At 38.7% G+C, this 15,809-nt stretch overlaps 1 protein-coding gene across 8 annotated transcripts in view; it reads right to left on the bottom strand.

Annotated features, from left to right (window-relative positions):
• SPAG9 (sperm associated antigen 9) overlaps positions 1-15,809 on the bottom strand; it is a 151,943-nt gene that overhangs the window by 92,258 nt on the left and 43,876 nt on the right. The window lies entirely within an intron of this gene.

The following is a 15,809-nucleotide window of genomic DNA, read 5'->3' as shown; positions in this document are numbered from 1 at the left end:
GGTAAACTCTGGGAGCTAGTGATGGACAGGGAGGCCTGGCGTGCTGCAGTCCATGGGGTCACAAAGAGTCAGACAAAACTGAGCGACTGAACTGAACCTCAAACCACTGACTTCTAATAGTATTCCACCTCTTTTTCATTACTGAGCAGTAGGTGAACATGTTACTATTTTTATAAACACCTTCTTTAACTTCAGGTTTTAATTTCAGGGACTCATCTTCTTGTATTTAGCTCCCTCTGCTGATGGAGTTTGTGAGTGGCACTAAGTTGGGATAGAGCACAACTTCAATATTTTAAAAATACATTTTAGATCCTGAGATACAGTGTCAGGACAGGATTTCAGAGAAAAGAATGGTATCAGATAGGAATGATTCTGAGAGAAAATGGAATCCAAGGAAGAAATTACAATACTCAAGATAGATAGTAATGGGGCTGTAGCAGGCAGGTACTGCTACTACAGAGAAGGGAACACAAAACCATGGAGCTGGAGAGGCAGAGGAGAGACTGGCCATTCTAGAGGAGCTCATGCTGATTAAGGAGCAGTGGGACACAGTCCGCTGGTGAGAAGTAAAGCTGGTGCTAAAGGAGTTTGTCAAGATACTCACGTTAGTCTGTTTGAAAGCATGAGCACAGTTGGAAAGGTTCTCTTGGTATAAGGGTCAGACAGCTACAAACATGCAAGACTGTTTATAAGAGACAGCTGGTGACTGCGTCAGCTGGCTCTAAGAGTTAACTACTGTGAACTATAACAGCACATACATGAATGTTTTTATATGCCTAATATTAACATGCCAGACACCACGTAACACATAACTTGTGCTGACTAGTAAACTCATGTTTTTTATTTGTGTAGCTCTACTGTTCACCTTTATTTGAGTACCTTGAAAATATGCCATGAATTAGGAAAAGTGTAGCTCTGACTTTCAGTTTGTTTTTCATGAAGCCTATGTGTTGGCTCATTAAATTTGCAGCAATAAGTACACACACTATAGTAGCCATAGGGTCACACTTATCAGGCCAGGGAAGGCCTGAGGACATGGGCTGCTCATCTCATCTTGTGGCTGAAAGCAATAAAAAGCAAATCTGTAAGACAGCTGTTCCGTGGTAACAAAACAGATATTGAAGCCATATTAAGTTTTAGTGCAACTTCTGTGATTTTTATTTAAAAACAAGAAATCCAACCAAATGTAGATATTATATTTAGTAACAATTTCAATATAAACATTTTCTACTATTTTTTGTCAATTAAATTGTTCTAAGAGCATAATCCTAAAATTACTGGGTGAACCTTAAGTGTTTTTAATTGCTCATCTATATGAATCAAAATTTTCCTCAAATTGTGCAACCAAAACAAAAAACTGGAGACTGAGGCTAAAATAAAATTGCAAAGAATAGCAAGGATACATAAGAAAGCCTTCCTCAGCGATCAATGCAAAGAAACAGAAGAAAACAACAGAATGGGAAAGACTAGAGATCTCTTCAAGAAAACCAGAGATACCAAGCGAATATTTCATGCAAAGATGAGCACAAAAAGGACAGAAATGGTATAGACCTGAGAGAAACAAAAAAGATCTTCATGACCCAGATAACCACAATCCTGTGATCACTCACCTAGAGCCAGAAATTCCAGAAGGCAAAGTCAAGTGGGCATTAGGAAGCATCACCACAACAAAGCTAGTGGAGGTGATGGAATTCCAGTTGAGCTATTTCAAATCCTAAAAGATGATGCTGTGAAACTGCTGCATTCAATATGCAAGCAAATTTGGAAAACTCACCAGTGGCCACAGGCCTGGAAAAGGTCAGTTTTCATTCCAATCTCAAAGAAAGGCATGCCAAAGAATGTTCAAACTACCGCACAATGGCACTCATCTCACACGATAGCAAAGTAATGCTCAAAATTCTCCAAGCCAGGCTTCAACAGTATGTAAACTGTGAACTTTCAGATTGTTCAAGCTGGATTTAGAAAAGGCAGATGAAGCAGAGATCAAATTGCCAGCACCTGCTGGATCATTGAAAAAGCAAGAGAGTTCCAGAAAAACATTTACTTTTGCTTTATTGACTACACCAAAGCCTTTGTCTGTGTGGATCACAACAAACCGGAAAATTCTTGAAGAGATGGGAATACCAGACCACCTGACCTGCCTCCTGAGATATCTGTATGCAGGTCAGAAGCAACAGTTAGAACTGGACATGGAACAACAGATTGGTTCCAAATCGGGAAAAGAGTATGCCAAGGCTGTATACTGTCACCCTGCTTATATAACTTATATGCAGAGAACATCATGCAAAATGCCAGGCCGGATAAAGCACAAGCTGGAATCAAGATTGCCGGGGAAAGAAAAGAAACAAAGTGAAGTCGCTCAGTCGTGTTCAAATCTTTGGACTGTAACCTACCGGGCTTCTCCGTCCATGGGATTTTCCAGGCAAGAGTACTAGAGTGGGTTGCCATTTCCTTCTCCAGGGGATCTTCCCGACCTAGGGATTGAACCCAGGTCTCCCCCATTGTAGGCAGACACATTACCATCTGAGCCACCAGGGAAGTCCAAGATTGCCAGGAGAATTATCAACAACCTCAGATATGCAGATGACACCACCCTTATGGCAGAAAGCAAAGAAAAACTAAAGAGCCTCTTTAGGAAAGTGAAAGAGGAGAGTGAAAAATTTGGCTTAAAACCCAACATTCAGAAAACTAAGATCATGGCATCCAGTCCCATCACTTTATGGCAAATAGGTGGGCAAACAGTGGAAATGGTGACAGACTTTAATTTTTTGGGCTCCAAAATCACCACAGATGGTGACTGCAGCCATGAAATTAAAAGACGCTTGCTCATTGGAAGAAAAACTATGACATATCTAGACAGCATATTAAAAAGCAGAGACATCGTTTTACCAACAAAGGTCCATCTAGTCAAAGCTATGGTTTTTCTAGTTGTTATGTATGGATGTGAGAGTTGGACTACAAAGAAAGCTGAGCTCCAAAGAATTGATGCTTTTAAACTGTGGTGTTGGAGAAGACTCTTGAGAGTCCCTTGGACATCAAGGAGATTCAACCAGTCCATCCTAAAGGAAATCAGTCCTGAATATTCATTGGAAGGACTGATGCTGAAACTGAAATTCCCAATACTTTGGCCACCTAATGCAAAGAACTGATTCCTTGGAAAAGACCCTGATGCTGGGAAATATTGAAGACAGGAGGAGAAGGGGACAACAGAGGATGAGATGGTTGAATGGCATCACTGATGCGATGGACATGAGTTTGAGTAGGCTCTGGGAGTTTGTGATAGCCAGGGAAGCCTGGCGTGCTATAGTCCATGGGGTCGCAAAGAGTCGGACACAACTGAGCAACTGAACTGATGATCATCCATAACCCTCATTTCAAATTTGTGCACAACAGTAGAACCTCATTCTCATCAATTTTGTATAAGTTCATAAATAAATTTATATCAATGTCCACCACTAACAGCCAGAATTACACAGTACTTGTCATGTACCATGCACTGTCCTGGGCACTTTATATTAAAAACCTAACTTGGCCCTGACATTAACTTTATGATGAAACTTCATTACATTTCATATTAGGGATAAGAAAACTGAAGTAAATAGGGGTTAAGTAACTTGCCCAAATTCACAAAACTAGTAAACGCAGGATTACAACTCCAAATGGATGACACTAGGCCCAGAATCTTCTTTTATTTATCATGGCATTCTGCCTCTCAAGAAGTACTTCTTTTAATTTGTTTTATATATTGGAATCTATTTTAAATTTTCACCTTGGGGGAAAAAAGTATAGAGAGTGCTCCTTTATTACTTGAAACAAAAAAAAATCCTCTCTTCTGGAAAGAACCTCATCACAGGTACTACAATTCAAAAGTATCAAACTGCCACGTAAAACATGTAGCCAACATAATAAATCATGATGATATATATATCAAAACCGAAATGCGGTACTGCCCTGGCAGTCCAATGGTTAGGACTGGGCACTCTCACTGTCAAGCGCCTGAGTGTGAACCCTGGTCAGGGAACAAAGATCCCACAAGCCGGGCAGCACAGCCAAAAATAAATAAATAAAATTAAAATGCAAAAAACCACTATATACCTGTCAGAAGAGCTAAAATAAAAAGTGTTGGTAAGGAACACGGTCTGGTAAGGAACTTTCATACGTGGACTTCCCTGGTGGTCCGGTGGTTGGGATTTCACCTTCCAGAGGGGCGGGTTGGGGGGGTGCACGTGGCAGGGTTTCAAACCCCAGTTGGGGCGCTAAGATCCCAAATGCCTCCCGGCCTAAACCCAAAATCAGAAAGCCGGAGCAATAATCCAATGAATTCAATGAAGACTTTAAAAAAAAAATACAACTTTCATACACTGATGGTGGGAGTATAAACTGATACACCCAATTTGAAAACTGTTTGGCAAGATTTAATGAAGTTCAATTATTTGCCACTCCTATGACAAAACAAGCTCATTATTACGATATACGTCTATGTGTCCACCAAAAGGCATTTTAAAACAATGTTCAGAGCAGCACTATTTGTGTTCCAACATGGAATCAACCCAAATATCCATCAACTGCAAAATATATAAATATTCATGTACTAGAATACTATACAATAATGAGAATGAAGGAATTATTGCTGTGCACATCATGGAGGAATCTCACAAACAGGATACTGAGGAAAACAAAGAGAAGCAAAAGAATACAAACTTCAAATGAACACATAAACTAATCCAAAACTAATTTAATGTGTTAATTCAGTTCAGTTCAGTCACTCAGTCGTGTCCGACTCTTTGCGACCCCATGGACTACAGCACGCCAGGCCTCCCTGTCCATTGCCAACTCCCAGAGTTTGCTCAAACTCATGCCCATTGAGTTGGTGATGCCATCCAACCATCTCATCCTCTGTTGTCCCCTTCTCCTCCCGCCTTCAATTTTTCCCAGCATCAGGGTCATTTTCAATGAATCAGTTCTTCGCATCAGGTGGCCAAAGTATTGGAGTTTCAGTTTCAGCATCAGTCCTTCCAATGAATATTCAGGACTGATTTCCTTTAGGATGGACTGGTTGGATGTCCTTGCAGTCCAAGGGAATCTCAAGAGTCTTCTCCAACAGCACAGTTCAAAAGCATCAATTCTTTGGAGCTCAGCTTTCTTTATAGTCCAACTCTCACATCTATACATAACTACTGGAAAAACCAAAGCTTTCTCTAGACAGACTTTTGTTGGCAAAGGTCTCTGCTTTTTACTACGCTGTCTAGGTTGGTCATAACTTCTCTTCCAAGGAGCAAGCGTCTTTTAATTTCATGGCTGAGTCACCATCTGCAGTGATTGTGGAGCCCCCAGAAAATAAAGTCTGTCACCGTTTCCACTGTTTCCCCATCTCTTTGCCATTAAGTGATGGGACCGGATGCCATGATCTTAGTTTTCTGAATGTTGAGTTTTAAGCCAACTGTTTCACTCTCCTCTTTTACTTTCATCAAGAGGCTCTTTAGTTCTTGGTTTTCTGCCATAAGGGTGGTGTCCTCTGCATATCTGAAGTTATTGATATTTCTCCCAGCAATTTTGATTCCAGCTTGTGCTTCATCCAGCCTGGCATTTCACATGATGTAGTCTGCATATAAATTAAATAAACAAGGTGACAATATACAGCCTTAACGTACTACTTTCCCAATTTGGAACCAGTCTTTTGTTCCACGTCCAGTTCTAACTATTGCTTCTTGACCTGCAAACAGATTTCTCAGGAGGCAGGTCAGGTGGTCTGGTATTCCCATCACTTTCAGAATTTTCCACAGTTTGTTGTGATCCACCCAGTCAGAGCTTTTGGTATAGTCAATAAAGCAGAAGTAGATGTTTTTCTGGAACTCTCTTGCTTTTTCAATGATCCAACGGATGTTGGCAATTTGATCTCTGGTTCCTCTGCCTTTTCTAAATCCAACTTGAACATCTGGAAGTTCACAGTTCACATACTCTTAAAGCCTGGCTTGGAGAATTTTGATGGAGTAGCCATCATAGTCAACTAAAGGGTCTGAATGCATTACTTGGATGCAATCTCAAAAACGACAGAATGATCTCTGTTTGTTTCCAAGGCAAATCATTCAATATCACAGTAATCCAAGTCTATGCCCCGACCACCAATGCTGAAGAAGCTGAAGTTGAACAGTTCTAAGAAGACATACACGACCTTCTAGAACTAACACCAGAAAAAAAAAAAGATGTCCTTTTCATCATAGGGGACTGGAATGCAAAAGTAGGAAGTCAAGAGATATCTGGAGTAACAGGCAAATTTGGCCTTGGAGTACAGAATGAAGCAGGACATAAGCTAACAGTTTTGCCAAGAGAACGCACTGGTCATAGCAAACACCCTCTTCCAACAACACAAGAGATGACTCTACACATGCACATCACTAGATGGTCAATACTGAAATCAGATTGATTATATTCTTTGCAGCCAAAGATGGAGAAGCTCTATAAGTCGGCAAAAATAAGACTGGGAGCTGACTGTGGCTCAGATCATGAACTCCTTATTGCCAAATTCAGACTTAAACTGAAGAAAGTAGGGAAAACCACTAGACCATTCAGGTATGACCTAAATCAAATCCCTCATGATTATACTGTGGAAATGACAAATAGATTCAAGGTATTAGATCTAATAGACAGAGTGCCTCAAGAACTATGGACGGATGTTTGGATGTTCGTGACATTGTACAAGGGGGCAGGGATCAAGACCATTCCTAAGAAAAAGAAATGCAAAAAGGCAAAATGGTTGTCTGAGGAGGCCTTATAAATAGCTGAGAAAAGAAGAGAAACTAAAGGCAAAGGAGAAAAGGAAAGATACACCTAGTTGAATGCAAAGTTCCAAAGAATAGCAAGGAGAGATAAAAAAAAAAAAAAAGCCTTCCTAGTGATCAATGCAAAGAAATAGAGGAAAACAATAGAATGGGAAAGACCAGAGATCTCTTCAAGAAAATCAGAGATACCAAGGGAACTTTTCATGCAAAGATGGGCACAATAAAGGACAGAAATGGTATGGACCTAACAGAAGCAGAAGCTATTAAGAAGAGGTGGCAAGAATACACAGAAGAACTGTACAAAAAAGATCTTCACAACCCAGATAGTCACGATGATGTGATCATTCACCTAGAGCCAGACATCCTGGAATGTGAAGTCAAATGGGTCCTAAGACCCTAAGCATCACTACGAACAAAGCTAGTGGAGGTGATGGAATTCCAGTTGAGCTATTTCAAATCCTAAAAGAAAGTGCTGCACTCAATATGCAAGCAAATTTGGAAAACTGAGCTGTGGCCAAAGGACTGGAAAAGGTCAGTTTACAGTCCAATCCCAAAGAAAGGCAATGCCAAAAAATGCTCAAACTACTGCACAATTGCACTCATCTCACACGCTAGCAAAGCATGTGCTTGAAGTTAGGATAAATGTAAATTGACTATTTTACATAAGTCTATTAGTCTGATGCATTCACTCTTTTATCCTGATTGTGTCCTTCATCTATAACCATGCTTTTTAAGAATATTCCATCCAAAAGCTGCAAACACTGTGCAGTCCCCTTTGGGGAGGAGTTACTATCTAATGAATTTACTGTGTATACAGCTCCATCCCATCTGATTCCAAACATAACGTGTACCTCCTTTACACTTTCCTTGGCTAAATACTCATGCTTTATGTTCTCCAACAACTCCTATAAATTCTATATATAGTGCAGGATTTAAACAGACTACTCAGAACCGTAACAAATACTGTGCTGATTCCTCATTAAAATGTATAGGGAGATAAGCAAAAATATTACCAGATTGGGGAAATATAAAAGGGTCTGAATGCATTACTTGGATGCAATCTCAAAAACGACAGAATGATCTCTGTTCCTTGCCATCATTGGAAAATAAATTGGAATTACACTTTTGAACATCATGTTGGTGATAGGTATTAAAATAAGCAACGTGTATAATCTGACCCACTGTTACTACTCTTATTTATCCTATGGAAATACACTTGATGCCCAAAGATATTAAAATGAATATTCTATGTGCTTTTGTCCATAGTGCTTTTCAGGTCTACTATATCCTTCTACTTTTCTGTCTATTCATTCTATTAATTTTTGAGAGTTTGACATTGAAGCTCCAAGTAAAAAGCTTAGATTACCTAATTAATTTGGAATTCCCTTCCCAAATGTCATTAATTGGATGGCAAAGTAAATTATGATAGTATATGATAGACTACAATGTAGTAACTAAGCTACATTAGTTAGCTACACTGGAACTATATTCCAAGTTATGTTATATCAGGTATATTAACCTCCCTGGACCTCTATTCCTTATTTATAGTTGAGGAATAATAATAATATATCAGAGTTGGTTATCAGGATTAAGGAAGAGCTAATATTTGAAAAGGGCATAGAACAGAACCTGGCACATGTGCTTTTTCTCTTTCTTTTCTATTTTTTAAATTATGAAAGTATAACACATTTACAGGAGACTTAAAAATTACAGAACAAAATTACACATAGTTATATCATATATTAGAATTATTTTTTAAGTAAATAAATAAAGATTTTAAATTGGATCTTCAATATCAAACCCTCAAAAATTAATAGAATGAATAGACAGAAAAGTAGAAGGATATAGTAGACCTGAAAAGCACTATGGACCAATTCAACATAATTAAAATGTATACAATTCTCAAACAAAAGCAGGACACAAATTCTATTCAAGTTCCCAAAGACTATAAAGCAGGAGACACTGGAACATATGCAGGGACATAAAACAAGGTGCAAAAGTTTCACAGTCCAAAGGTACTGAAATCATACAGACTGTTCCCTTATCACTGCAGTATTCTGGCATATGTGTTTTTAATACAACAATTAAAGGTACTGTTAAAATGAATGCAGTATTATTCATAAGCACTGGCTCTTCTGTTCACGGAATTTTCCAGGAAAGAATATTGGAGTGGGTTGCCACTTCCTACTTCAGTGAATCTTCCCTCGACCCACGGATCAAACCCTCTTCTCTTGTGTCTCCTGCACTGGCAAGCAGATTTTTTACACTAGCAACACCTGGGAAGCCACTGTTAAAATGAATGCATCATTATCCATGAGCACTGATGTGGAATAGTGCCTAGAACTTAAAAGAAGGATGTTGAATATTATTGCTATATCTGAAACAAAAAATTATGTATAGTGTGATGTCTACAAAGTCAAAATGTACTGATTTTTCTCTCCCAAAGCTGCTCTTCCCCATAATTTTCTTAGGCAAAAATCTTGCAGCTATACTTTTGCTCTTCTCTTTTCCCACATTACATTCCATCAGCAAATTCTGTCCATTTTGCCTTTAGAACAAATCGTGAATCTGACAACTTTTTACCATTTCTATTACCCCCACCTTGATTTAAGACATCATCTCATGCCTGCATTATTACTGCTATCTTCTGACTAATGTCTCTGCTCTAGTCTTTGCTCCTCTGCATTCTTAAATTTGTAGCCCGGAGTCAGATAGTGACTGCTCAAAACCCTTCAACAACTTCCTGTGACAGAACAAAAGAAAGTAAAGAAGAGGGAGGGAGCCTGTATTATGGCCCGCAAGACCCTTCAGCATCAGATATTTCAAGCTACACCACTTTTTGCTTCCAAGGAGAATTACTGTCTCCTGACCCAACTGTTAGAGACTGATTGTGTCCTGCCCAAATTCATATGCTGAACCCCTAATCAATGTAACTATGCTTGTAGACAGAATTTAAAAAGGCAACTAAGGAGAATTCGCTGGTGGTTCAGTGGCTAGGACTCAGCACTTTCACTGCTGGGGCTTGGGTTTAATTCCTGGTAGAACTAAGATCCTGCAAGCCACACAGTGCGGACAAACAAATAAAAATAAAATAAAAAGGTAATTAAGGTTAAATGAAATCATAAAGATGGGGTCCTAATTGCACTGGACTGATGTCCTTTCTTAAGAAGAGGAAGAGGTAACAGAGCTCTTTCTCCCTACACACCCACAGACAAAAGGTCACACACAGAGATGGTGACCATCTATGAGCAAGAGATAGCGGTCTCAGAAGAAACCAAACCTGTCAGCACTTTCCAGCCTCTAGAACTGTCGGAGGGGACTTCCTTAGTGGTCCAGTGGCTAAGACTTTGTGCTTCCAACACAGGGGGCCCAGGTTTGATCCCTGGTCAGAGTACTGGATCCCGCATGCTGCAACTAAGAGTTCTTGTGCCTCAACTAAACATCCTGCATGCCCCAACTAACTATCTCACATGCCACAGTGAAGACTGAGATCTTGTGTGCCACAACTAAGACCTGACACAGTCAAGACAAAGAAAGGAAGAAAAAAATTTTTTTTTTAAACTGTACAAAAATTCTGCAATTTAAGCCACCTAGTCTGTGGGATTTTGCTATGGCAGCCCTAGCAGATTAATAATACAAGAACTAAACATCATTAAGAGAATCATGGAGAGGAGCTTTCATACAAGATGTTTATCAAGTGACCTGGGACAGAGAGCTGGGCTTGTGGCTTATAGAAACAAGTCCTGTTTATAGCAGCTTGCTAACTGATACTGGTTTGGGTTGCTTTTGTTGTAATGTACTACTTAATAGCAAGAATGTGGAAATGGAAACATAAAGCCCCAAAATACCACTAATTGCCAGGTATTTCCTATACTTAGCTAAATGAGCGTGATCATTATTCAAAATGGCTGAGGCTTATTTACAAAAATTTCTTAAATTCCTATTAATCACTCTGTCCCATTAAAGCATTTTGGATTGTTTCTATTGATAATTACTTAACCTTCCACTCATGGCTTTTTAAGTCATTAAACTTACATTTCACTTATTTTCAGTTACATGTGACTTGCCTCTTGAAGTGAAGTGAAAGTCGCTCAGTCATGTCCAACTCTTTGAGACCCCATGGACTGTGCAGTCCATGGAATTCTCCAGGCCAAAATACTGGCATGGGTAGCCCTTCCCTTCTCCAGGGGATTTTCCCAACTCAGGGATTGAACCCAGGTCTGCACTGCAGGCAGATTCTTTTCCAGCTGAGCCACAAGGGAAGCCCAAGAATACTGAAGTGGGTAGCCTATCCCTTCTTCAGCAGATCTTCCCAACCCAGGAATTGAACCGGAGTCTCCTGCATTTCAGGCAGATTCTTTACCAACTGAGCTATCAGGGACTTGTCTCTTACTCTTTATTTTTTTTAGTAGATTCTATTTTTTAGAGCAGTTTTAGGCTCACAGCAAAACCAAAGGAAAAGTACAGTTTTCCACATGTCCCTACCCCCATACACCCAGAGCTTCCTCTACTATCTACATCCCACACCAGTGTGGTACATATATGACAGTCAATGAAAGTACCTGACACACCATAATTACCCAAACCAAAGTTTACCAAAAACCCAAAGTTTACCTTAGGATTAAGTCTTGGTACTGAATATTCTACAAATTTTGACAAATACATAATGACATGTTTCCACCATTATGGGGCTTCCCAGGTGGCTCAGTGGTAAAGAATCCACCTGCCAATGCAGGAGACATAAGAGATGCAGGTTTGATCCCTGGGTTGGGAAGATCCCCTGGAGGAGGAAATGGCAACCCACTTCAGTATTCTTCTCTGTAAAATCCCATGGACAAAGGAACCTGGTGGGCTGCAGTCCATGGGGTCACAAAGAGTCAGACATGACTAAGCAACCGGCGTGCACACATGCACATCCAGCATTATTAAAGTTTCATACAGAGTAGTTTCACTGCCTTAAAAATCCTCTATTCATCTCTGCCTTCCTCCCTCCCACCATCCATTTCATCCATCAAACATTTTAAAGTATGGAGCCTTTTCAGATTGGCTTTTTTTACTCTGTAATATCGATTAGTGGTTCCTCCATGTGTTTCCATGGCTTAGTATATCACTGCTTTTCAGCACTGAATAATATTCCACTATATGGATGCACCACAGTATATTCCTATTATTTTCATAAGTCTACAATCTTAAAATTATAAGCCTTAAATACTCATCATCTCACCTAAGCACAAAAGTTAATTTTCTTAAAATACAAAGATATTTTCAGTTAGTACTGCTGCACATTACAGACTTTTAGGCTGACAGATGATTTTCATATTTTCACTGTTTTCAATACAAAATAAATCACAAGTACACTTAAACAAACCTCTCACTCAGCTTTTTGTACAAATCTATTTTACCTGTTACACTATTTAACACAACTGATTTTATTTCTTAAGGCAGAAAAAACATCCAAGGGAAAAGTAGAACATAATCACCTAAAAATGTAAATTGACTGTATTTTTATATCAGCCAATTAGTCTGATACATTCACTATTGTATCCTGATTTTGTCTCTCATCTGTAACCATGCTTTTTAAGAATTCCATCCAAAAGCTGCAAACACTGTGCAGTCCTCTCTGGGGAGGAGTTATGATCCATTTCAAATGCACCTGAAACATCCTCCAAAACAGATCACATGCTAGGCCACAAAACAAGTCTCAATAAATTTAAGAATACTGAAATCATATCAAGCACCTTTTCAGACCACAACATTTTAAGACTTGAAATCAACCACATGAAGAAAACACAAAAAACAGACATATAGAAAGTAAACATGCTATTAAGCAAGCAATGGGTCAAAGGAAGAAATCAAAGAGGAAGTCAAAAAATGCCTTGCAACAAATGAAAATGGAAACAATGTTCCAAAATCTATGGAACACATCAAAAGCAGTTCCAAGAGGGAAATTCAAGAAACAAGAAAAATCTCAGATAAACCATCTAACCTTACACCTGAAGGAACTAGGAAAAGAATAACAAAACCCAATGTTAACAGAAAGAAAGAAATAATCAAGATTAGAGTGGCAATAAGTGAAATAGAGTCTTAACAAAACAGGAAAAAAATATAAACTTAATAAATCTTTAGTTGAACTCAAGAAAAAAAAGAGGGTCCAAATAAAATCAGAAATGAAAGAGAAGTTACAACAGATTTCACAGAAAGGCAAACAGTCCAAAGTGACTGCTACAAACAATTATACACCAACAAATTAGGCAATTTATAAGAAACAGATACATTCCTAGAAACATACAACCTTCCAAGACTAAATCCGGAAAAATTAGGAAATCTGAACAGATTACTAGTAGAGAAATTAAATCAGTAATAAATAAAAAAAGAAAAAATTTCCAACAAACAAAAGGTCAGAAGCAGAAGACAACCAGGGGGAATTTTACCAAACATTTAAAGAAGAGTTAACACCTATCCTTCTCAAACTACTATAAAAAATTAAAGAGAAAGGAATGTGTCTAAACCCATGAGGCAAGGGTTACTCTAATACCAAAACAAGACAAAGACACCACATACAAAATATTAAAATTACAGGCCAATATCCCTGATGAACAATAGACGCAAAAATCCCCAACAAAATATTAGCGAACAAAATTCTACAACAAAAGAATCGTGCACAATGCTCAAGTGGGATTTTTCCCAGGGATACAAGGATGGTTCAATACGCGTGAATGCAGTATATCATTCAACAGACCACGTTAACAAAAATCAAGAATAAAAACACATGATCACATAATTCAAAAGATGCAGGAAAAGCTTGACAAAATTCATCCAGTTACGATAAAAAGAAAACCTCTCAACAAAATGGGTACAGAAGAAATGCACCTCAACTAAACAATGGCCACATATGACAAAGTCACAGCTAACATCATCAGTTCAGTTCAGTTGCTCAGTCATGTGCGACTCTGTGACCCCATGGACTGCAGCACACCAGGCTTCCCTGCCCATCACCAACGCCCGGAGCTTACTCAAACTCATGTCCATTCAGTCGGTGATGCCATCCAACCATCTCATCCTCTCTCGTCCCCTTCTTCTCCCACCTTCAATCTTTCCTAGCATCAGGGTCTTTTCCAATGAGTCAGTTCTTCACATCAGGAGGCCAAAGTATTCGAGTATCAGCTTCAGTCCTTCCAATGAATATTCAGGACTGATTTCCTTAAAATAGACTGGTTGGATCTCCTTGCTTACATCATACTCAACAGTAAAAACCTAAAGCTTTTCCTCTGAGATCAGGAACAAGACAAGAACACCCATTCTCACCATTTTTTTTTGGCCGGGGCAGGGGGCGGGGTGGTGTGTTGTGCTGTGCAACATGCAGGGTCCTAGTTTCCTAATCAGGAATCAAACCTGTGCCCCTTGCAGTGGAAGCAGAGTCTTAAACACTGGACTGCCAGGAAGTCAGTCCCTTCTTTCACCATTTTTATTCAACATAGTACTGGAAGTCCTGGCCACAACAAGAAATAAAAGGCATTCAAACTGGAAAAGAAGTAAAACTATAGCTATTTGCAGATGGCACAATACTATACATAGAAGAAAGACTCTACCACAAAACTATGAGAATAAATGAATTCAGTAAAGCTGCATGACACAAAATTAATATACAGGAATTTGTTGCATTTCTATACACTAACAGTGAACTATTAGAAGGAGAAATTCAGGAAACAATCCTACCAAAAAGAATAAAATATCTAGGGATAAATATAACCAAGGAAATGAAAGACTGGTACTCTAAACACTATCATGGGCTAGAAGAATTAGTATGGTTAAAATTGCACACCATCCAAAGCATCTACAAATTCAATTCAATCTCTATCAAAATATTAAAATTACATAGTGTTTTTCACATGCACGCATGCTCAGTCATGTCCTACTCTTTGTGACCCCATGAACTGTAGCCTGTCAGGCTCCTCTGCCCATGGGATTTTCCAGGCAAGAATACTTATTTGAGTTGCCATTTCCTACTCTCCAGGAGATCTTCCCAACCCAGGAATTGAACCCAAGTTTCCTGTATCTCCTGCACTGCAGGCAGATTCTTTACCTGTTGAGCAGTCTAGGACAAATAATCCTAAAGTTTTTATGGAACCACAGAAAATCTCAAAGAACCAAAGCAATCTTGACAAAGAACAACACGAAGGTAAAATGGTCCCTGATTTCAAACTATAAAGCAAAGCTACAGTAATGAAAACAGTATGGTACTGACACAAAAACAAACACATACATCAATGGAACAGAATAAGAAATGCATCAATACTTATATGGTTAATTACCCTATGATAAAGGAGGCAAGAATATACACTGGGAGAAAGACAGTCTCTTCAATAAATAACACTGGGAAAACTGGACAGCTACAGGTAAAAGAATGAAACTGGACCTTCTTACCTCATATACAAAAATAAACTCAAAATGGACTAAAGACTAAAATGTAAAACCTGAAACCACAAAACTCCTAGAAGAAAACATAGGCAGTATGCACTTTGACATTGGTCTTAGTAATTTTTTTTTTTTGATCTATCTCTTCAGGTAAAGGCAATAAAAGCACAAATAAATGAGTAGGGATATATCCAACTAAAAACCTTATGTAGAGCAAACGAAGCCATCAACAAAACAAAAAGGTAAGCTACTAGATGGAAGAAGATATTTGCAAATGATATGTTGGATAGGGGTTAATATCCAAAACATAACACAACTATTAAAAAAAATAAACAATCTGATTAAAAAATGAGCAAAAGACCTGAACATTTTTCCAAAGAAGACATATTGATGGCCAGCAAGCATATGAAAAGATGCTTATCATCACCAATTATCACAGAAATGCAAGTCAAACCTACAATGAGACATCATCTCATACCTGTGAGAATGACTATTATCAAAAAGACAAGAAATAACAAGTATTGGAAAGAATGTGGAGAAAAGAGAACACTTGTGCACTATTGGTGGGAATGTTAAATTGCTACAGCCACTATAGAAAACAGTATGGAGATTCCT

Source organism: Bos javanicus, chromosome 19, assembly GCF_032452875.1.
Source record: "Bos javanicus breed banteng chromosome 19, ARS-OSU_banteng_1.0, whole genome shotgun sequence".
In the NCBI taxonomy this organism is placed as follows: domain Eukaryota; kingdom Metazoa; phylum Chordata; class Mammalia; order Artiodactyla; family Bovidae; genus Bos; species Bos javanicus.
This window is presented reverse-complemented; position numbering and strand designations above follow the sequence as displayed.